Here is a 23,688-nt window from a genome sequence, read left to right on the forward strand (position 1 = left end):
CAGCAAATGTTGCTAGTTCTATGTTATCTGTTACAGGTATGTCGCAAGTATATAATAAGTACAGCACTGGTTCAAGCACACTGTCCTGGGGGACTCCAGCTTTTATCAATTTCAACTCCGAGTATTCGTTCCCTTGTTTGATTCTAAAGGTTCGATGATTTAAATATGATTCCAATAGCTGTGCATACTGCAATGGAAAGAGTACCTTTAGTTTCTTGAAGTGGTCATCATGCCAAACTTTATCAAACGCCTGGGCGACGTCTAGAAAAACGGCGGAGCATATCTTCTTCTTTTCTAGGCACTCTTATATTACTTTTGTTATTCTATGTACTAGATCGACTGTAGAATGTTTATTGCGAAAGCCAAACTGATGGTCAGGAACCATCTGTCCCTCATCAATTATCTTCTTCAGCCTTCTATGAAAAAGTTTCTCAGATAATTTTGCTAACACAGGCAGAAGAGAAATGGGCCTGTAAGATTTAGCTTCGTTTACAGTTTTGCCGGGTTTTGGTATCATAATCACATATGCCGTTTTCCACAACATAGGAACGTGTTTTAAGCAAAACGATGCATTAATTAAGTGGGTAATTTTAATAATCCCTTTTTTGGGAGTTGTTTGAGTATGTCTCCCGTAACTAAATCATAGCCTGAAGCTTTTTTGGAATTTATGTTTGCTTTTATTTCTCTAATTACTTCTTTTGGTGTAACTAAGCTTATTTCTGAATTTTTTTGTGTTATTTCTATTTGAGGACATTCTGCCTGTTTCACGTTTGGTTGAAAAATACTTTCTAGGTATGTGGCAAATAAAGCAGGCATGCTACACAATTCTTGCACGATTTACATACTAATGCCGGCTACTAGAGATCAATATAAAGGTGCAATTTTTGCAGCATCACAATTTTAAAGGGGCAAACAATTTTTTTTTTATTCCATCTGTTCCTTTACTGGTTAACAAGTATGTTTTATTTACCAATGAAACAATTTCGTATAAATTAAACGTATTTGGTAAATACAGGGGGGGTGCAAGACTTTTGAAAGTGAGTGTATATCTGATACCTATAATAAAAAGAAACAATTTCAAAACGTTTTAAACTTGGCTTTAATATTAAAGTATTCCTTTATTCGCAGAATTATAGTTCTGTCGTATTTTGTAGTCATTTATCTTCTAAATTGGGTAAGGATTTTTCGTAAATTAATGCATTAATTATGTTCATGATAACACAGCTTTAGTGCCATGGCAATAAATCAACTTCGAGAGTTTATATATCGAACCGTAATGCAGCGAACTTTTGCCATGTTTATTTTGATTAAACGGTGTGTGTCGTAAAATCATAGGGTGTGATAGATAATGGGCATTGAAACTGGAAAATTGGTTCTAGTTCTATCGGTTACGCGTCGGCGTTAAGATCGTAATTGGACATTCTCTGTGATGTAGATGAATTTGCTATTGCTAAACAATTTGCTATTGTTTCAGCACCATCCAGCTCAGTGGGAAATCATGGAGTACGAACGCGTGATTACTTTTAACCAAATACATTATTAGGCGAAGCCACTCATTAATAAATGTTGATTTGTTTGGGAGCAACATTTATTTCTATCAATCGAAGATTTATAAATGAAAAATAGGTGGCAAGGATAAAAGCTGTTACAAATAATTACCAATATTTACAACAATTGCTGGACACAGCAGCTAAACATATAGGTCACAGTATGAACTACGCTAAAACAAAAACTATAACGAACACTGATGAATACATCACAATCAGAATAGAGCAAGGAAAACTAGAACAAAGAAGTTTATGAATATATATATCTGGGGCAAATTATTAAACTCAACAAAGAAAACCAAACAGCAGAAATCATGAGGCTAGTTGGGTTGGGTTGGGCAGCATTCGCCAAATTGAGCTACATCCTAAAAAATAATAAATATCCACAATACCTCAAAACGAAAGTACACAATCAATGTGTACTCCCTGTTTTCAGCTATGGATCTTAAACATGGACACATACACAGAAAAATACAGATTAAGAAACAAAAGTACAAATATCAATCGAAAGACAAATGTTACATGTAAAACTGATAGATAGAAAGAGAAACGAATAGATAAGAAAAAAACGAAAGCAGGAGATGTTGGAAAAGAGACAGTTACAATATCAGTCAAAAAGACAAACGATGAAACTTTGTCAACCTCAATGAATTGTCAAGTTTAGTCAAATTTTAATTATACCGTCCACTAAATCGGAACAAGCTGGCAACCCCGCGACAATAAAGGGGGAATCATGACCACGAAAAACAAACCACATGGGATTTATAAAGACCGGAAAAAAAGCACAAAAAAGTGATTAAAAGGGCATACAAATATTTAAAAAAAGCACAAAATAAAAAAAAAATTGAAAAAAAAATGAAAACAAGTTTTGATGATAATATATTGTTATTTATTATTTTACATTTAACACGTTCTATTTATTTTCAATATACTTATTTACTATTAACAATGTTTAAAAGTAAATGTAACTAAATGTTTCTCCAAATTTTCTGCAGTAAAATTATGTCTTCTGTCTGAGGAAATGTTTTTGTATACAGAAAAACTTCGCTCTACATCTACACTGGTTATATGTGCATATTTAAATTTTGGTATAATTGCTAGATCTATTTTAAAATCGGAATTTCGCGAACCATTCAAAATAGCAGATACTTTTTGCAATGTTTGGTACCATGGAAGAAGAAATTCTTTGTAAGAGTCTGAACCAATTTTTCTTTTATTATTTGACCCATAGATCTTGGAATACTATTTGCTGTAGCTTCAAAATGTTTAATAACCTTTATGGATTCCACTAACGGCAGCTGCTGTTTTTTTCAAAAATTGAGTGCTTTGACTTACAAATTTAAAATGAGTTTTGATAAAAGCCAAATTATGTGCAAGTTCGGGTACTTCTAAAACTTTCTGACATTCTTGAATTGCTTTGCTTTATGTACCTTGATATTCAAGTATCAAGCTTTTAAATTCGTTAAAATTATTGGCATAGTACAAGACAGCATCTAGCCAAGTTTCCTAACGTGTTCAAATAGGTTCTGGGAGTAAAGAAATATCAGGATATCTTTCCTTAATGAGTTGCACTCTCAAAGGAGCTTTTATAAATACTTTTTTGCCAAACGAACTACTTTGTAATTTATTCTAAGGAATGTCTGATTTAACCATAGCACTGCACAAATCAAAATGAAATTACTTTTGTTCATTAAAACGATAATTTGAAGCTAGTGAAGTCAAAATAGTTTGTTGCTAGTTTGTTTAATGTGCTCCTTATGCCGTTCAGTTTGTAAATGCTGAGTTACGCCGTATTTTTTGTTACAAAAAATCTGCAATAAAATAATAAAATATTATCTACTCTTATTTTAAAATTTATTAGAATATTTTTTTTATATTGTATCTTAAAGTCGTTTAACTAATGTCAAAAAGAAAATCTCTTAAGAGTCAAAAAACTCAGAAAAATAAAATGATATTTTAAACGGGAAACAAAGACGTAAATAAGAATTTGCGAATTTTTACTTACAGTTTTAGAACATGCTTGACAAAAATTATTTTGATTGTGAATTTTTAGTTCTTTGTTACCCTTAATCCCCTCTTCAATGGTTGGCTTTTACTTTGGCATTGTTTAAATAGTTACCTCGTACAGCTTATTAAATCCAAGTACAGACGATACAAACTGGAGACCAGACCACCTCGTCGTAACTAACTAAATAAATAACAAAAGTCTTAGCATAGTGCAAGGCTAAACTTTGGGGAATTACCGACGTGCGAACGGATTTTTCGGGAATCACGCGACGCCTTGCAAAGTCGCCAAATTTACTTTATATGGACATTTATGTATTCCCGTATAATGTTTTGTACTATTTTTAAAATTATTTAAATATGCGGAAAAAAGTTAAAAGAAACAAGAAAGGAAAAAAAAGCATGAACACTTTAGAAAACCAAAGAAGCATAATAAAAGGTGTCGCAGTATACTTAGTTTGGTATAATTCGTTTAAAAATTAAATAATCTTATGGTTGCTTATAAAATTCAGCAATAAGCAAAATGCTTAAAATCCGGTCTTTAGTGATTATCACGCTTGTATGAAACGTAAAATATACTAAAACAGAAAAGCGAAAAGTGCATCAACCATCAACAACAACAAAATCTCAAATCTCTATATGTATTCTAAACTGGAGACCCTGGGAAATTAAAACAAATAAAGGAACACCCCAAATGAGGCGAGCGGATGGCCTGAAGAAGCACTCTAGAACTAGATATATGAACATAGCGACTAGCAGGAAAGAAGGGAAAAGACTGGGAGAGGTCCTTCATAAACACGGCTTATTATACAGGGTGATTCAAAATTGGCGTCATTCCTCTAGAGGTATTTTACTACAGAGTACAGAAAAAATAGTGAAAAAAATTAATTGTTATTAAAAACTGAGAAATTTGCAAAAAATTATATTAGAAAAACGGCAACAATGTTTTTCAAGGTAATCTGCATAATTAACATTAAATAAGTAAATGCCTGTTGCTTCGCAATTATTTAAAACTCCGGTAACCATGGATAAACCGCGAAAGTGACAAGATAGATAAGGATAAGGATAGACGGATCCTATTGCGAAACTAGTAACCTCGAATTATTAATTTGTATGTCAATTACAAAAACCTTCATTTGAGTCGGTAACTCCAAACAAGTGTCTGTGTCATCACCTTATTATGCACTCTTCTCGAGCAGCTTCTCGTATTCGGTTAATTAACTCCTGCTCAATTTATACTAATGTTAAGTCATTCATTAGTTTAATGTGATCTTACATACGTGGTAGGAATGTAGCCGGTATTTATTTGGTGCCTGGGAAAGTGTCAGTTGTTGTGCAATGTTCTGAGTGCCCCTGAAAGGCTCTTCTGCATTTATGTCCAAGACTTGTTCCTTTGTGTGCAGACACAAAATGGCGAGTTGAGTGAGGTCTATTTTTTCTAACTATAATTTTCCGCTCAAAAATTCCTTTTATTTACGGCGGTATCTTGTTAAATGTTTAATAATTATTCTTTAAATTTTTATTAATTTAGCACTTATAGGAATACGAAGCCCAAACCCGACAAAATTGAATCGTCAGAAAAAGAGAGCACGCCCCAAGTAAATTTCAATGCCGTTATCTTAAAGTAACATTCGCTTGCCGTGTATTAGAATCTAAGTATAAAACAAAATATGTTCTTGACTAACGTTTTTTTGCAATTTTATTGTGGATGCTAATTGTATCTATCAAATTGACTACCGAGCTCGCAAATGTCCACATACTATAGACCGTTGTTGCTCCGATGGTAAAATGTAAGAAACCTCATCTGTTTAATCTGAAGTTTGAATTGCTTCATTTTTTAATTATTTCTATAATTTAGCTATTAAGCTCGACTAAATTTTCAAACAAAGACTAGCTGAACATATTACTTACAACTTGAATAACATAATAACATTTGAGAATCGCCCGGTATTTAAAATGTTTTACACAATATTTCCGAGTGATTTAATCCTACTGAAAATATGATGTTTTTCATAAATAATTGATTAAAATTGGCACAAGCAAATACCATGTGGATTTGAGCAAATTTTAAAAGTTTACCGATAACTGCCAATTAAGCTAATCCTTGCTACAATATGTGTAAAATATATGTGCAATCATCACTTTTGCATTTCATTTATGATTTAATCAACTTAGCCAGAAGGTGTTTACTAAAATTATAGAGGGTGGTTCAAAATTAACATATTTTTTTTAACGGGAATATTTGGGCAAAAAATTGTTGACTGATTTGCGAGAAGCAGGTAAAAGCAAAATTACCCTATAAATTAATAAGTAAAGGTTATTGACCCACAAAAGATGGTGCTAAGTAACTTAGATATGCCAAAGTTGAGTTTGTTCTATTACGAACGAATCATCCTATATATCGTTCTGTCTATAAGTAGAAGCCTATATGGATTAGTACCACATTTTGGAACTCAGATACACATGTATAGCGTGATTGAAGATCCAACATTTCTTGGATCAGTTATACGATTGAGCTCCACATCGTAAATATTACGCTACGACCGTATGATAGCATTTCTTATAAGAGTAACTAATAAAGCGCGTGTGTTTATTGATTTTCATAGATAATAAGAGGTACTTGAAAACATTAGAAAAACAATATTTCGGATCCCATTGCAAATGGGTTTCCTGTTGTATTTTCAAAATTTTAATTTCCTATTTTCTATAAGATCATAAAACAGTCAAGTAATACATGGCTGTAAAAGAATGAAACAATATTTATTGATGGCGGATAACTTGCTGATAGCCCTTGTCGAAATTAAGCCAAATAATAAGCGCATCAATTCACCGATTTTGGAATAATCATGAATATGTGCGTTGTCATCAATAACACGATTGTTATTGCATTATTTTTACGGATTTGGGCATTAATTGTGCAACAATGATACAGTTTTGTAATTTGCAATCAATTCACTTATTAAACTGTCAATATTAGTATATTCGTATATGTATACACGCCTTGTTGAATGTATAATAAATAGTTTTGTGTTTTAATGGTTAATGAAATCTATTCCAATGATTGAAAATTGAGGCCAATCCTCTGGGAGTGGTTAAGGAGTACAGGTAAAATAGTTTAAAAATTAATTCTTATTAGAAACTGAGGTATTTCCAAAAAACTAGATAAGAAGGTCGACAACAATGTTTTTCAAGGTGATCTGCTCATTAGTATTCCGTAAATACCTGTTGCTCCTTAAATACCAAAACCTCAAGTAACCATGGATAAACACAGAAAGTGAGGTTTAAATACAATGTTGTTAGGGTGACGCGTCGTAGATAATGTCAAAAATACCACCTACGAAAATTTATGTTAAACATTGTAGTGATTGGCGGTGATATTAAATTCTTAGATATTATTCTGTGGGATTGAAAAGAATCGTTTTGAAATGTGGACAACTCAGAAGAGGTGTTTGAAATGTTGCCCGCTAATCTCCAGACATGTTTGCGCCCGCGTAATCACTTTACCCTTTACTACGCACTCTTCGCAGCATTCTAGTCTCACATTTCGAGCAGCTTCTCGTATTCCGTTAATTGTTGCTCAATTTGTACCGGTGTTCGATGGGCCATAGCTTTTATATGCCCTTCTGTCCTGTGTACCTTACATACATGGTAGGGATGTAGCCCTTTCTCAGTAACTATCTAGTCTATAGTTGCCTGGGAAAGCATCAGTTAATGTGCAATGCTCCGAGAACTTCTGGAAGGCTCTGTTGTAATTATATCTAATACATGTTCCTCAATGTCTGGAACCCGAGCAGCTATTGGTCGTCCACTATCTGCCTGAATACCTGGAGCCAATCGTCCAGTGTTCTAAATCTTTACTGGCGGAAGTTCTACAGCTACTCGTATGTTAATGTGACATTCCTCCATAACTGAAAGCAAATCCGCATATTCAATATTGGTGTACATTTTGTGAAAGAAGATTCAAACTAAGTCACAATCTGACAAATGCTTGTTATTCCTGATAAAGGCTGTTCAACCTGTGAGCTTTAAATTTTTACGAAACGATTGTGGAATACTCTAAAGTGCTTAATTAAAATGCAGGGTGATTAAAATTGGCGTCATTCTTTTTAAGGGGTAATAGGGGATCACGTGAAGAGTACGAGAAAAATATTGATTTTTTTCTCCACGAAGCTTATGAAAGCAGGATTGTTATAATTTATTAAATTGCTTTCTCAGTAATTTGTCTGACTATGAAAATTGCATCTGTTGTTGACCTAGTTTGCCGGAAGCCTTGTTGTCCTTCACTTATTGTATATTCCTTAGTGATCTTATTGGCGAATATCTTCGTTAAAAATGTTAGTGTTGTGTTAAGCAAGGTGATCTTACGCTAGTTGCTACTTGAATTCTTCTTAATTTTTTTTTGGTGTATTGCTATTGTAATACTTGCTTTCCACGAGTCTGTTGCGAGTGTTTGGCATTCGCTTGGTATCTATTTTTTTTTGAAAAAGTACAGCAATATTTCCAATTATTATTTCTCTTCCATATTTTAGGAGCTCATTGGGTATGCCATCAGGTCCTGGGGCTTTTCTGTCTTCTAATTGTCCTAAGCTATTCCTCAGTTTTTCGCTTGTAATCTCAATAATTTGTTCGTTGTCCCCTCTTCTTCTTTCTCTCCTTCTTTGCCGTCTATTGAATGGTCGTTATTCCCCTCATTGTAGAGTTCTTTGATTTAAGGTCTTCATTGTTCTGCTTTTATTTTATTGAAGTTGTTGTATTGATTAATAGCTAGTCGTGTTCTATTTCTTTGGTAAATCGTGTCAAATATTCTCTTTTCAGGTTTCTAATCTTAGAGTTTACATGGTTTCTTCTATCTTTGTATTGCTCATAATTGTTAAGCGTCTTATCACTACAATTTTTGTAGATTTGTTTTTTTTTGTTTTTTTGTACTCTAAATGTACTATTTCGGTGGTAAACTATGGCTTTGATACTTGTGTTGCATTAAAGTTAATTTTTTTAACTCTTCCCATACTTTTTTTTGCAGCCTGTAATATGTTCGATTCTATTATTGTCCAGAATTCGTTTACATTTTTCTATTTTTTTAACCGATTGATGTCAAAGCGTGCAATTTAAAAACTGACTACAAATAGAAAGATGCCGTATTGCTGTTTCTTGAGTTCATGCTTCGCAAAATTTATAGAAAAGTAATGTTTTGAAATAGAAAATTTCTTTGAGTTGAATCTTAATCATGATATTTAGCAATTCTAATGTTATCGGTAATTTGTATTTATGTCCGTTCCCAGGATTCGAAAAATTATGTTGGGTTTAGTTGATGGTTTCCATTAAAAAAAATTATTAATGAAGCTGAAATTTTCTAAAGTTACTTTCCTATTTATTCTCAACTTTGATGACTATTTGCTTAGGTGTTATTTTATTAGTTGATGATTGGAAGGTAAATCAAATAATAAATGTTTCGCTTTGTTATTTTATATGTGACTTGCACTTTCCCAAAAATATTTCATCGTAATTTGTTCACGGACGCTAACCAAGTGTCTGTTTGCTTGAAGCCAAGTTTCAAAGCTTTTACTGAATCACAATGAACGTGCCACTTTGCCTAGTTGGTATTTTATTAGTTTTCTCCACACTCTAAAAATTTTAAATCAGAGTTACTATAATGTATGTATATTAGTGATGTACCTATGTGTTTTGAAAGTTTAAACTGTGAGGTTTTTTGAGCTTCTAAAAAGCGATAATTAGTATGGGTTTTACTAACGTTTACACACTTGCATAAAAATCAGATGGTTTAAATGGATACAATTGCACCTCTTCATAGTCTCAACACAAGTATGAGATATTCGGTCAGATTTGGAGACTGGATTTTTTGGCAATTTTGTTTTTTTTTTAATTGCACTTAAATTTGAAATACATTTTTATTATAATTTACTTGAACTTAAAATAGTTCTAGTAATTTGGAGTAAAATTGTTTCTATTTGACGCACCACAGTTTATGCTGAATTCACTATTGTGTTATTAAACTATTACATAGACATAAAAGACTTTAGTAAGTAAAATTTCACGCATTGATCTGGGTAATAAAAGGATCAGTGTAAAAAATGAAATTAACTGAACATTGTTAAAGTCATATGGAAAGCGGCACTCATACGCAACAGTTAAGATCGTGTTGAGTTAGATAGGAGAATAGCATAGAAGCAGGCATGGAAGACTTTTCAAATGTTTCACAAATATTTTATTTTATTGCGACCGCTTGACGAGATTTCATATCATTCTATAATATCAAGCTTTTTAATATTTTTAGCAATTTATATCCTTAATTTCTTGCAATTAGCAAAAACTGATGTTATAAAGTGAAGTTTAAGCCTGTTGAGATAAATTGTGCATTTTGGTGACAGAACTCAATTAAAGAAATTACCAGCTGATATTTGGAAAATTATATTATTATTTAACGAACTCATCTGAAAAACTGAATTTCGAAATTTTTTCTCGACTGATTAGAGTGAGAAATTTAAAGCTCCACTTGTAAAATTATATTTTGTTTGTTGAATTCACCTCTTATCTATGTTGATTAACACACAATTCAACAGGTATTTAAGCGATGGTAATTAGAACAACCCCATTTGTAGGTGCAGTCAAGTAGCTTCACACACATTCTGCTTCAGTTTTAGCGTTTATTTTCTTTTTTACAACTCTTTCTTCTTGTTACAACACGAAAGACAAGCGAGCTCACTCGGAAATCTAGCTGACAATCAATTATTACTTAAGTGGCCAATTTGTAATAATTCTAGCAAATTAACTTTAAATATCCAAAGTTGAAGTAACAAAATAGGTTTTTAGAAAATTATAGAAGCACTTAGGAAACTAACCCGAACCGGGTGCAATGTTTGATATGAAAAACAGTTTTATCTAAAAATAATATTGGCGCTAGTTTTGGTATATATAAATCGATCAAGTACATTGCCAACCGCGAACTAGACGCCACCTAATCTATTAAAATAAAGGATTTCGAAGACTGTACCTACTTAAAATACGCGTACTTAAAAGTCGAATCTGTAAAATTAGCAATAAGTAATGTTATCTAGTAGAGCATAATCGTTAGAAATCAAAAGTACATTGTTATGTACATTTAAATTACCTTTTTATATTAAATGTACATTGGAAACTTTCCAAAATCAAAATTTTGCAACTTACAAAATGGCTTATACCATAAACATTGCGCATAAAAGTGAATTTCCTAACTTGATCCGTTTGAGAGAAAATAGCTGAGAAACTTCATCCTGCGTAAACAAGCGCTATTTATAAAATATGTAAAGTTATATGGCCACTTATGCCGACTATTCTTTAAAAATAAGACGGTCTCGTTTCTGCTATGATCAGCATGATTTAAGCATAAAAGAAGGAATAGCAGAAACGAGCATTTAGTAATTAGATGTTTGGTCAGAAGTCATAAGAATTGAGTCTCAGATAGTCTTCACTCTATAGATATTCATTCTTAAGATTTTCGATCTAAGAGTCATAGTTAATGTTCGGTTGCTAGTAAAATCGGTATTGTTTTTATTAATTTGTAGATTAATTGTTTTTAAAAAGCAAACTTTCAAATTAATCAATAAAATTGTAACCACAATATTTATTATTTACAAAATAAAGGTATGCAACAGTCTAAAAAACTTCTTGAAGATGAGTCAAAATCGAGATATTTTCTAAGTTTCTCCAACTATTTCCAATATTATTTCTTAAATTCTCAATATTAAACTCAAACCTGCTTTTCAATTATTAAACGGGTGTAGTAATTATTATTAATTATTAAACCAGGTTAAGTTATTTTGTTAAGTTATTCTACGCTACCAACAAATTCTAACGCAAATTAAAATTTCCAATTTGTGATACAGCAAAAAACAAGCCACATTGAAATATTTCCATATATAGAATGCAAGTTGCCTTACAAAATACATGCCGAAAGTCCATTTCCCACTTTACTGCTATCTGATAAAATAACTGCCAAACTTAGACCTTCATAAAGAATAGCAAAATAATATTGCAAACTTATAAAAGTGTAAAAAATGCCCTGACGTTAGTTGACTCGAAATGTAAACTAAAATACTCGAGCGAGTGAATTTCCATCGTCACTGATTTTCGAGAAACTAAATTAAAATCTAAGGCCTGTATGGACAACGACTAAAGTCTAATTTAAAAAATCTTGAAAATATCCTGATGATAACTTAAAATTTACAAACTTCATTTTAGCTTCAATGGTATCTGAAGAATTAACACTTTGCCATACAAATTAGATATTATCGTTATTCTCTGGCTTTGCAAGTTCTTGAGAAAATAATTGTTAAACTAAACACCTGTAAAACCACATGAAACTTTGAAAAACTCCTGAAAATTACCTGATGGTGACGGAAAATCAATTTTATTGTCTAGGCATTTGTACGATTCCGAAATTGAGTTGGCACCTACAAAAAGTACTCACGGACTTCATTCATTCCTAAATAAATGAATGTTTCGGCCTGCAAAAACAATCTCGTAAACCAAATGCTATTTCAGCAAAATGGTCATAATATTCTGTTAAAGAAAGATACACCAAAACTTTTTTACATATTGAAGATGCGTTGTCCTACAAGATGCATCCAAAATAGACCTTATTGCTTCCAAAATTTCAAAAGAAATAAGTAATAAACTACATTATAGTAAGTAAAAAAAACTGCCACAAAAATACTACGGAAAATGATACTGAAGATCTAAATGCTCTGCATTTATAGAACACGATTTGGTCTACTAAATGCATACAAAAGAAACTGTGTAGTTTTACTGAGTTCTGGGTTAAGAGATGTCATCTTCGACATCCAAGAAAATCCAATCCAAAGAAGACTTTTAAAGCTTCTGGAAAATTAAGTGAAAATTACCCCATATCATTGAGTCAAATAAAGAATTATACTACCAAATGGAATTATTTTACTTCCCGATACTGTTATAAAATACGGCGTCTGTTTTTGGAATTATAGCGATTTACATCATTTTACCGTACATCGAGTTCTTCATTAGTAAGGCGTACAGCGTAATTAATAATTGTTTTTGGTACTAAATCTATTACGAACTAGAAGATAATTAGGAGATAATTTCTTAACCGATACAAGAGCCATTGAATTAGTTGCCTTGGGGATTCGGATTATTGTGGAAACGCTTTTCAGACCTAACTTCTGGAAATTATTTTTTTGTTGTCATTACGGCTAAACATATTGCAGTAACATTACAAAATGAGCTTTGGAGCTATCTGAACTTATGAAAAAAGCAATAGGCAGGCAAAAAGGTACATACTGCATATTGTTCGATCTGGAAAGTATGAGAACCCTCTAAATTTTAGTTGACAAATTACGTTATCTAAAATATTGTTAGGTTTAAGTTCGCAATAAAATACACTCGATACAAGATTAATCAATGGAATGAACGCCTTGCACGACCTCCATCAAGTCAATTGATCAATCATCACTGATTATCCAATCATCCCTGAACTACGCTCAGACATAGCCCGGAAGTATTGCCGCGCCATCTAATGTCCCAGCTATAAAGTACCCCCTATGTTGCCACTCTTGTCTCGCCTTCCAGTGTAATCGTCCCGCCGTGGTTCCTCCGATTTCCGCGGTTGCTTATATTCGGCCATCCTGCAAGCATGAATGTCCCCAGTAATAACCAACCCTCCAGAACATCATTCAGATCGTGTCCGTTCGCCACCTAGCCGTCAGAATCTAATTCGCCACTTTCGCCATCATCGCCAGGAGTACTACTACTATATCGCCTTAAAAAGACGACTGCCGCCAAGGCTTTAAAGGTTTTATACCATCTCATGCCTGCCCCCGCCGTGATAATTAACGGTCATTACCAACTACTTTTACCGCGCGGTAGAGGCCGTCATATTTGCTGGTAAGTTTCCGATTCACACTCTTTTCATTAGAACAACAGCAAAATCCTATCGCCACTCATAGTCCAAAATACCCCTATCAAACCAGTACAAGAGGTGAACTACTTGGGATTCAAACTAGACGCTCGACCTCATTTCAATAGGTATGTTGACTGTGCTCTACACAGGAGCTTCGTGTCCCAACGAAACTTATACTTTCTTCTGGCGCCAAATTAGTTTCTATTACCTCAAAATAAACAAGCTCCCCTATCTGGCATTCTGTCAGCGATTCCACGAGGCGACGTGTTCAAATGACCCAAAATAGGTACGTTCCTGAGAGACGTCCTACCGGCCGACAAATACACCAGAATAAGCGAACTCCACGAAGCTACAGAGGTGTCTTATATGGCCAACTATATAGATATCATCTCTGACAAATTCTATCATAGTGGAGGATTCTATCATAGCGGAATTCTTCTCTAGCAAACGTGACGACACACCAACATTTTCTGCAAAAGCGGGACGGCGATTCTAGCAGACTGGAAACGCAAAAATCCAACACTACTTGACTGGCTGGTCTTTGTACCGCCGAGAGTAAGGGGGCGTGGCCTAGGCCATTTACTGATTGGGGCTGCCAGCGGTTTACGCCACGGCTAACATTATCAAGATTAAAGGTAGAAACAAAAGAGGTTCTTGGCTTACCTTCAGGTGGACCTTTTTTTCTTATTGAATATCCCTCGAATAAAACCAAACCCGCCACTTCAAGCTTATCTGCTGACGTTGTCGTGCGTATGGCTAGCTCGAGAATGTCTATGTTGGGACACTGCCCAGGTAATGGACGACTTAGCGCGCCTATTTAACCATGGGCAAAGGGAGCAATGGGCCGAACATCTGAGCATATTGATGCTTTGGTTGTGACTTTCTGACAATGTGAATGTTTAATAAATTTTATCTATATATCTATCTGGTTATTGCCCATGTCTTGCATGATATTGTACCGTGGATGGCCGGGTATCAAACTCTTTCTTAAGCTTCCAATTTTTATTCAACTCGGTATAACTTTAAATGCGGAACAGGAACAAACTAACTTCAAAATTACCGTCAACTTCACAAACAATAACAATAACCAACGGAAAACTTGCTCTACAGACTCGCGGGGTTTAACCTCTTCTGCACTCGGTCGCTGCTGTCACTTCACTCCCCCTGTCTAGCTCTCGTCGCCGCTTATATAGATTCCTTCAGGTAACCCAGATGCTTCTCGAAATCTCCAGAACAGGTGCGAAACTTCCCGCTTGTCAGTGTCATATTTGACAGTAAATGGGGCGCAAATGAGACTCCCATTTAATGAAATATCATGAATTTTGATCCCTCCATTTTAAACGTGAGTACCCCAGGCCATTTCCGTTACAATATGTTTTTACTGGCCTGATACTGGTTTATATATCTTTGTTTTTGATGTTCCCGCTAACATTGATAAATGGTAGTCAATCCTAAAAATGAACACGGCGATGACAACATATTAAAATTATATTACGAACGTAACATTACTTGCAACTGTGGTCTTATATACATAAAATTATTTCCGAAACTATGCAACACACAAACTTTCAGCAGCAAGAAAGTCAAATTTCTTTAATTATTAATACTGATTTAAGTAGATAAAACTTCCAAGTTATATTAATCTGAGGCGCCCCCGGGCCAGTTATTTCGACAGACAACATACGTGATCATTGAAGAACAATGAAACTTTGGTCATCATCATAGCAGCTAAAATTTTATGACATAAGTAGACACATATTTCTGGATGTACTAATCTCAGGCCCCACCAGGATCCCTTTGGACTTTATTACCTTTCATTAAATAGGCTTAAGCCGGCGCTACACGATGCTACGAACACCCTCCAACGTTGGAGGCTTGACGGACTTTAGAGCTCCAATGTCGAGCGTCCAACGTTCGCGTTGGAGCATGTTCCTGCTGTTGTCGGTATCTTTGACCGAGTCAAAGGAATCGCTGCTTCACGATTCGTTCGAAATAGTTTGTTTTTTATATACTTTTTAGTGGATTTAACAGCGTAGTTAAAAATTAAATTAAGTGTATTGTTGATTTCCTTTGTTGTTTTGGTCTTGCAAGACCAAGACCTTCCTGATTGAAAATTCGTTTCAAATATAAATATTATCAGTTGTAGTAGGCTTTAATGTTTATCGTTAATAAAACTGACTGGTTTAGTCAAGATATAATTAACAATAAATTTACTTAACCGAACAAAACCAAACTGTAGGCCCTTCCTCGAATGAGATAAAAACGATTTACAACATGCCATACCTTAACACAGATCTCGATGATTTTATCAAATTTGGGTAAATTGATATACCTTCCCGCTTTATTACGAATATCGTTCCTAATTATGTCGGAGATATTGCTTTTTCGCCCCTTTCGCCACTAAAGGCACCCTTGATTACGCTCAGGCATTTCAGGCAGTTGAATTATTTAGCACCATTGAGTAATAATAATATTTTACAGCGCCAATTCCGTATCTGCTGCTTTTACTTTTTATATTTTGAGACGATTTAAAATAGTATTTATACTAATAGTGATTGTTAATTATGCAACATTTTCTAACATTTATAAGCTATTAAATCACTACGAATTGCAAAAATTGTTTTTTTTACTGTGAGTATTCAATATCTATAAGCTTATATCCTAAATATAAGGACTATAATACTACGGAATGACATTTCACAGTGTTTTTGTTTTTTGTATTCGATATACCTCAAGGAAGTATAAAAGGTCATCGCAGCGTTAAAGGTTCACTCATATATTTTTACGAAACGAAAGATCACTCATATATTTTTACATGTTTTGCCCTTTGCATATCATAATAATACATATCATTTTGTATATTCGCGACGGGAGGATACATTATAGGAAACTGAAAACAAATGTTTTGTCAGGGCAAGAATCAAATATATTTCAAAGTGTGGGCATGCTATTGAATTCATACCCAGGGCGTCAAATAACGTAACAAGTTTCTGTGAAAATTTTTAACAGCCCTTCTGTATTAAGTTATCATATTATTGGTGGTATAAGATTGAAACATTTATTGAAAAATGAAGTAAACATCCTGAGGTTATGAATGGAATAACACATCAGACAAATGACCGCCTCGGCTTTGCTGGCACAGACGTGCTCTATTCATGAAATTTTCAAGGACTGTTGCGCATAAATTTTGCGGTATTTCAGAGATACAGCGTTGAATTTCATCTTTTAAGGCTTCAATCGTTGTTGGTTTGTTCACATAAATTTGTGACTGTAAAAACCCAAAAAAAATAAGTCCAAAGGCGTTAAATCGCATGATCTGGGCGGCCACTTCCGATCTCCAAAACGAGAAATAACACGACCAGGAATGACTCGTGTAGTAATTCAACAATTCCTCTGGCTGTTTGGCATGTTGCACCTCCTGTTGAGGTCCATATTTTGCAATTTTGGCACAAATGTTAACACGCTAACGAATACCACTCACGGTTAATGCAGGACCAACTGCACTTTCGAAGCAAATTGGTCCGTTGATGCCTCCAGTCCACAATGCACACCAAACAGTGACTCTTTTTGGATGCACCTGTTTCTGAACGATCACTCGTGGATTTTGGGAACCCCAAATGTGACAATTTTGTCCATTAACGAAGCCATCAAGATGAAAATGAGCCTCTTCACTAAAGACGATTTTCATCGAAAAATCACCGTCCAAACTGCCGTAGTTCCAAAATTCATTCAACAAATGTTCTTCGTTGCCCGTGGACTTCCGGATCTAGTTTTTATTGGGGATAAAGCAATACTTTCAGAAGCAAACTTGATAAGTGAGCAACTTTGGGACAACGTATGTGCCCGGATGTTGCATTGTAATGCCTTACGTATATCTCAAATTTACTTGTAGTGCTACAATCTCGTACTGGACTCGTACTGATTTACACAAACTAGCATGCCCTTCTCGTTCAATTTCAGCTGACGTTTCTTCTTCACATCCGAAGTCCTTTTTTGAAGTGTTAGTTACGTTATGTTCGCGTAAAACATTCGCAACAATTTCAAGTCTGTTTCGTTTGAAAACTTCACTACGTACAGGCAGATCCAAAGCTCGTTTTCTATCTGTTTGGCAGCCAAATTTGCAGGGAATTGCATCTGGTTTCATTATTTATCGCGCGCCTATCATTTTCCATTCCATGTATCTTTCCATGTTGTTTTCAAGCTAGAAAATATAGGTATACATGTGATAACTAATCTTAATAGTATCAACTTTTGGTATTGGTATACAGAGGAGCGAAGAAGATATGTAACAAAACTTACTGTAATGGTCTTCACAAACATAAATAATAACACCAACTAAACTTCACCGTTCAAATTTGACTTGAAGAACAAAGTAAACTCCCGCGCAACGTAAACTAAATGCAAACCCAATATCAAAGTCGTGTCTAGTGACGTCAGCCGTCCAGCAACTGCTGGGGCCCGTTTTGACGCGCTAAATAGAAATTCAAATTTAAATTGCTTATATCTTCCTTGTACGAAAAATGAAATAAAAGTAAAATTGTAGAACGGTTCTTCTTCTTCTCCTTCATCGTCATTCTAGTTTCTTCCACCCTCTCCTATCTTGTGCGTCCTGCATCCAGTTGGTCCTGATGCGTTTTATGTCGTCAGACCATCTGGTTGGCGTTCGTCCTCTATTTCTGTTCGCCTCTTCTCTGGGTCTCCACTCTATTATTAGCTTGGTCTACCTATTGTCTTGTATCCTGGCAATATGTCCTGTCCAGTTTCATTTCAGAGTTGCGATCCTCTTCACTGCATCTACAAGTCCTGTTTTTTGCGGAGTTCAGTGTTCGTAATGTGGCCCCTAAGTGTCAATCCTAGCATTGATATTTCCATTGCGCGTTGAGTCACTCTGAGCTTCTGAGTCACCCTTCTTGCTAGCGTTATTGTTTCGGCACCGTAAGTAAGGACATGCAAAACACACTGAATGAAAACTTTTCCCTTTAAGCAAATCGGTATATTTGATTTAAATATGTGTCTCAATTTTCCAAAAGCTGCCCACGTTAATCCTATGCGTCTCTGTAGTTCATGGCTGTCCCCATTTATTCGAATTTTATGACCGAGATATTTGCAAGCGGTAGTTTCCTCAACCTGGACGCCATTGATATATACGCCATCACAAAGTACTAGATTTGTCAATAGCTGAGTTTTTGACAAATTCTTTCTTAGCCCGATGTTTTTAGATGCAGCATTTAGTTGTTGAAGCATAGTTCTGGTGTGGTCAATACGATGTGTTATTAAAACTATGTTATCTGCGAATCTTAAATGTGTTATGTTTTCGTTATTTATGTTGATGCCAAGTCCATCGAAATCTATAGATTTTAAATGTCTTTGTACTCTCCTGTGTTTTTACGTTGGCTGTGGCGTCCTCATAAATATATTTGATTATTTGGGTATATTCGTCTATTCTACCATCTGACAAAGAATTTAACATGTAGAACTGATCTATGGTGTCGAAGGTCTTTTCGTAGTCCACAGATATTAGAACGAGTGGCCTGTTGTATTCTAGAACGGTTATTTGACCATAAATATACAGAATAAACGAATAAAAAAATCTGCAAAGGGCCTGTTACCGATGTTTTAAAATACAATCAACGAATGCTCTTCGTTGGTCATGGTCTTTCGTCCTTTAGCTCTTGCGCAAATTCAACTTTGTACGCATGAAGCTTCAAATCTTTTGTTAAAATTCGATGCGTAGTGGCTGTGGCAACACGAATTTCCTGAGCTCTATGCCGAGTTGATGAGGTTGGGCTTTCCTCAACATCTGCACGTACTGCTGCGATATTTTCAGTCGAGCGACCAGGACGAACGAGTGTTTCTGTTTTCACTTCATTAACAGACTTATTTTGCTGAAATTTCTTCATTAATTTTCTCACAGTGGCTTCAGTTGGAGCATTCCGATGGCCCATATTTACGCATATTTGAACTGTGACTGCAAAACTTCCACCACTTTGATAATAATTTTTCACAATTTTACTTAACCTCCCTTTCCTTTCCTCCAAATACTAACAAACGCCGCTTTTTATGACAACTCGTGACATCTACAAATGGCGCGCAATTCAAAACCGTCAATCTTATGGGAACACCCTTTATATGCGCTCACTAACCACCAACTTACGTCGGATCGGATCTTTCTACATTTTTTTGTATACAGGGTGATTCAAAATTGGCGTCATTCCCTTAAAGGGATCATACCATTGGAGAGTACGAAAAAAATATTGAAAATCTTCGAATTTCAACTTTGTTATTAAGGATTATTTTGAAATTGTTCCACGTTTAATTGGTAGCATATTAGAATACCTAAGCATTTAAAAAGAAAAATTACGATCTTTGCCTCAAATTACGAAAATTTTTGATATCAAAAAAGTTATTTTCTACAATTTTTGATGCAAAGGCACAGCGGCAATTATGTTTTTTGCCATTAACAGATAGTTACAGGTGGATAGCCCTAGTCAATAATTACAAAAATTTGTCGAACTGTGACTTACTTTGAATTTCCTTTCACGAATTTGTTGATATGCGATTAGTTCAGGGAAAATGATAAAAGTAACATAGCAAAAGCTGAAAGAACTCACGCCAACAAAGGGCAAGGAGAGTGGTTCCAGATAGATAGTGAACGACAATCGATGTTCGGGTTCCAGACACAGGGAAACAAGTATTGGACATAATCGAATCAGGGCCTTCCAGGGGCACTCAGAGCACAATAACTGACACTTTCCCAAGCACCAAATAAATACCGAGGATGGGCGACATTCCTACCACGTTTGTACGATACACACACCACAAGGAGATACAAATAGAGCAGGAGTTAATTAACTGAATACGAGAAGCTGCTTAATAAAAGTGGATAATAAGGAGATTACACAGACACTAGCTTGTTTGAAGTTTACCATTCAAATGTTTGGTGTTGAATGGTTGATTTATAAACACAAATATTCGAGGTTATGAGAACAGGTTGACATTTCGAAAGAACGTTCCGTAGTCAACAAATCGTATTGAATTTACCGTTTATCCTTGTCTATCTTATTGTCACTCTGTATAATTTCATGGTTACCGGCGTTTTAAATAATTACGAAGCAACAGGTATTTGCGCAATGTTAATTAGGCTGATTACCTTAAAAAACATTGCTGCCGTATTTCAGACATAGTTATTTGCAAATTTCTCAGTTTTTAATAACAATTAATTTCTTTTAGTATTTTTTCTGTACTCCTATAACATCGCCAGACAACACCTTCAGAGGAATGACGCCATTTTTGAATCACCCTGTATATTCTTTTGTATATTGATTGTCTTTTTTCGATCGAAATTTACATGTTCAGCCTCTGTGCTGTTAAGTTGAATCTGTAGAGAAGGTGTTGCAGGTCATCTTCGCGTGACTCCGTTTTTATTTGTCTGTTGAGTAATCGAGCTTTTATACCTTTCTCTGTTGGGTCTGTGTTAGACAGCTTAGTATTTCTCCGCTGATCAACTGGTTCCAGTGTTTTATCCGTCATCCAGTTTGTTTCAGGCATTTTGCTGCGGCTACTTGAATCCATCTTCTCGTTTCTTCCCATAATTAGTTTGGGTCATTGTGATGGCCCGGATGTGGTAATTCAGATGAGGCTTGCTGGAAGGTCATTGGTTGATGCGTATTCACTTTCCTCTTAGTATCCGACTTGATGAGTCTTTGTAGCTTTATGTCAAAGTCTGCAATCACTAGGCTGTGATCAGAGCCGCATTCGGCATTTGGCTTGGTTTTTACGTTTCGGAATGAAGATCTCCACCTTTTATTGAATAGTAGGTCAACTAGTGAAGGTCCTTTAAAATAGTGTCTGAAAATTCATTTTGGTGCTTGAGTTCGCCAGGAACCGATCAAATTGTACACATAAGGGCCCATATTTCTAACACCATGTAAGAATAAGAAATGCAGTTAAGAGTTGCGCGACTTTCTATCTCTTAGGCGTTATGCATTAGGCTTTAATCTGTTTGTAAGCGATGCCGTGGCTTACAGCTAGGTTAATAATTATGTTATAATTTAAGAGTTATTTTATATACTTGGTGTTCTATACTTAAACCTAGTGTAAGCACCTCCACTACAAATCAAACCGTTCTTACTGCTCTTTCTGCACCAGTATTTCTTATTCACTTTTCTGTTGCACTTTTTATAATTGTGAATGCTTTTAAATGTGCACGGTTAGTACCTTTACACTAAGGCAATGAGAAATTTGAAGTAAATACTCTCGGTTAAAGGTTGACTTACTTTATACTATAGTTGGGACACCCTGTAAGTGTTTGTTGGTTGATATACGTAAAGTGCCATATTATGGCCTTAACTGTGAATTTGCGAAGAAAATATGTCTTCGCTTTTCACGTGGGATGAATTTTTCAATAAAAGGTATATCTATTGTTTTTTAAATAGTTAAATTTAAAAAGAAAAATGTATCAAGTAAAATAAACCCAAGTCGATTCCGAAATTCATAAAAACGTTTATCACCTACGAGTATATGACAGACAATTTAATTCGAGCAAAAACAACAGTTGAAAGCTTCCAAATAAACTTTTTCCATTGATTTATCAGCGCGTTGCCCAAACTGTGTCATCGTATACAAAGTCAATATATTATTTTCGGCAGAAATGGACTCTCGAATTGATATAGAGACATTTTATGATTTCGCAACGATAAAAATTATTTTAATTTTTATGTTTGAAGAACTTAGGACGCCCAAAGCCTAGCTTTTAGCTAGATTGCATTTAGAGCAATAAGTTTAAATGCTCTCAATTTCCCTCCAACTTGAACATTTGGAGAAAAATATATAAATAAGGAAATGCTTCACAAAATCCTAAACAATCCAGCGTAGTTTGTTTATTCTGCAAGAAGCTCCGGCTAAAATTCAGTCCATGCTCGATAACCCTGCATATTGCGCCTATATCGCCGAACCAGTTTGGTTTAGCAGAAAGGTATCAAGTTTCTAACAAGAAATGACTGTTCATCCTCTCAGCTACGCAATAACCCTCAAAATTTCCGATTGTCTAAATTTCACGCACTCAACATGCCCTCACTGTAGTCACTGTCTTTCAACATCCCCTATAATAAAGCGTGCGGGTACGGTTTAAGAGACAACGGGGAAGCGCGTACGTGTATTCGTTACCTCTCCACTCTTGAAGTTGTTCATGCGGGCCCCCCCAAGAAAACTCGAGATTGTGCCCCAAGGATTTGAAACACGAATATCCAGATCGATATTCTCTTAAACAATAAAGGGGCGTCGCCCTTCTTTTTTGTTCTGTTTATTTGCGACTAGCGTCTGTTTTGTGTTCAATCGTTCTTTCAAAGCACTTAACGAACCTGAGGACAGGCAATGCCGAATTAATTAAGCAGCACGATTCGTCTTACTGAAACGAAATGTTGCTTCATTGTGGAATCATAAATGTCATTATATATTACAAGTAACAAAGGTGGATTCCGTGGATTTGCTGAGAAGCACCAAAACAAATCATTTTTATTGAGCTAACTACGATAACAGACTTTCATATTTAAATTATGTAAGACTTAAGCACTTTCGCAACAATCGCTTCTTCAATCGCAATTATACAGGGTGCTTCAAAATGTAATTTTAGTAGTCAGTTTCTATCTTATCAGAGCTGAAACGTCTACTAGAAATCCATTTCAGATTTTTGTTTTCGTTTTTTCTCTCTGTCCTCCTACAGTTCTAAGGTAGAATATAAAATAAGCTGCAGGATTTAGATAACTCTAGTCCAGTATAATATTACGGAGTGAATATTTATGTGTTTGAATTCTGGATTACAAATTCAAAGCTGACAAATACGAATTGCCAAAGTTAGTACAAGTACTAACTTTTTGAATCTGAAACTTTTGCGGGTTTTTAGGCCGTCGTACAATGGAATTTCTCCCTGACGTTTCACAAGCATGACCGGCTTGAATCTTCAGAGGTGGTTTGCTTGAGAGCTTGGGCTGTGCTGATGCGGATCCGCTTGTTGCAGATAATTTTGTGCAGAGTGCAGATCTTGCTCGGATGTTTCTATAACTAATTTCTGCATTCTGCAGTGGCAGGCCGTCTAGCCATTGGGAGAAGGCGGTAGGAGGTATGAAAGATTTAGGCACGTAATTTTAGGATATAATTTTTGGAAATTAAAGCCGCAATCTTATTGATTTTGACTTCAATTTCCGATTCAGG

At 35.1% G+C, this 23,688-nt stretch overlaps 1 long non-coding RNA gene across 1 annotated transcript; it reads left to right on the plus strand.

Moving 5' to 3' along the window:
* The first annotated feature begins 14,740 nt into the window (after positions 1-14,740).
* Positions 14,741-15,478, plus strand: LOC125504265. The gene is made up of 3 exons (XR_007281389.1): positions 14,741-14,821; positions 14,925-14,978; positions 15,305-15,478. It is a non-coding gene; the product is annotated as an uncharacterized LOC125504265 (long non-coding RNA).
* The last annotated feature ends 8,210 nt before the right edge of the window (positions 15,479-23,688 follow it).

This window comes from Dendroctonus ponderosae, unplaced genomic scaffold (assembly GCF_020466585.1).
Source record: "Dendroctonus ponderosae isolate FM_Combo_2020 unplaced genomic scaffold, Dpon_F_20191213v2 Dpon_F_20191213_4, whole genome shotgun sequence".
Classification (NCBI taxonomy): domain Eukaryota; kingdom Metazoa; phylum Arthropoda; class Insecta; order Coleoptera; family Curculionidae; genus Dendroctonus; species Dendroctonus ponderosae.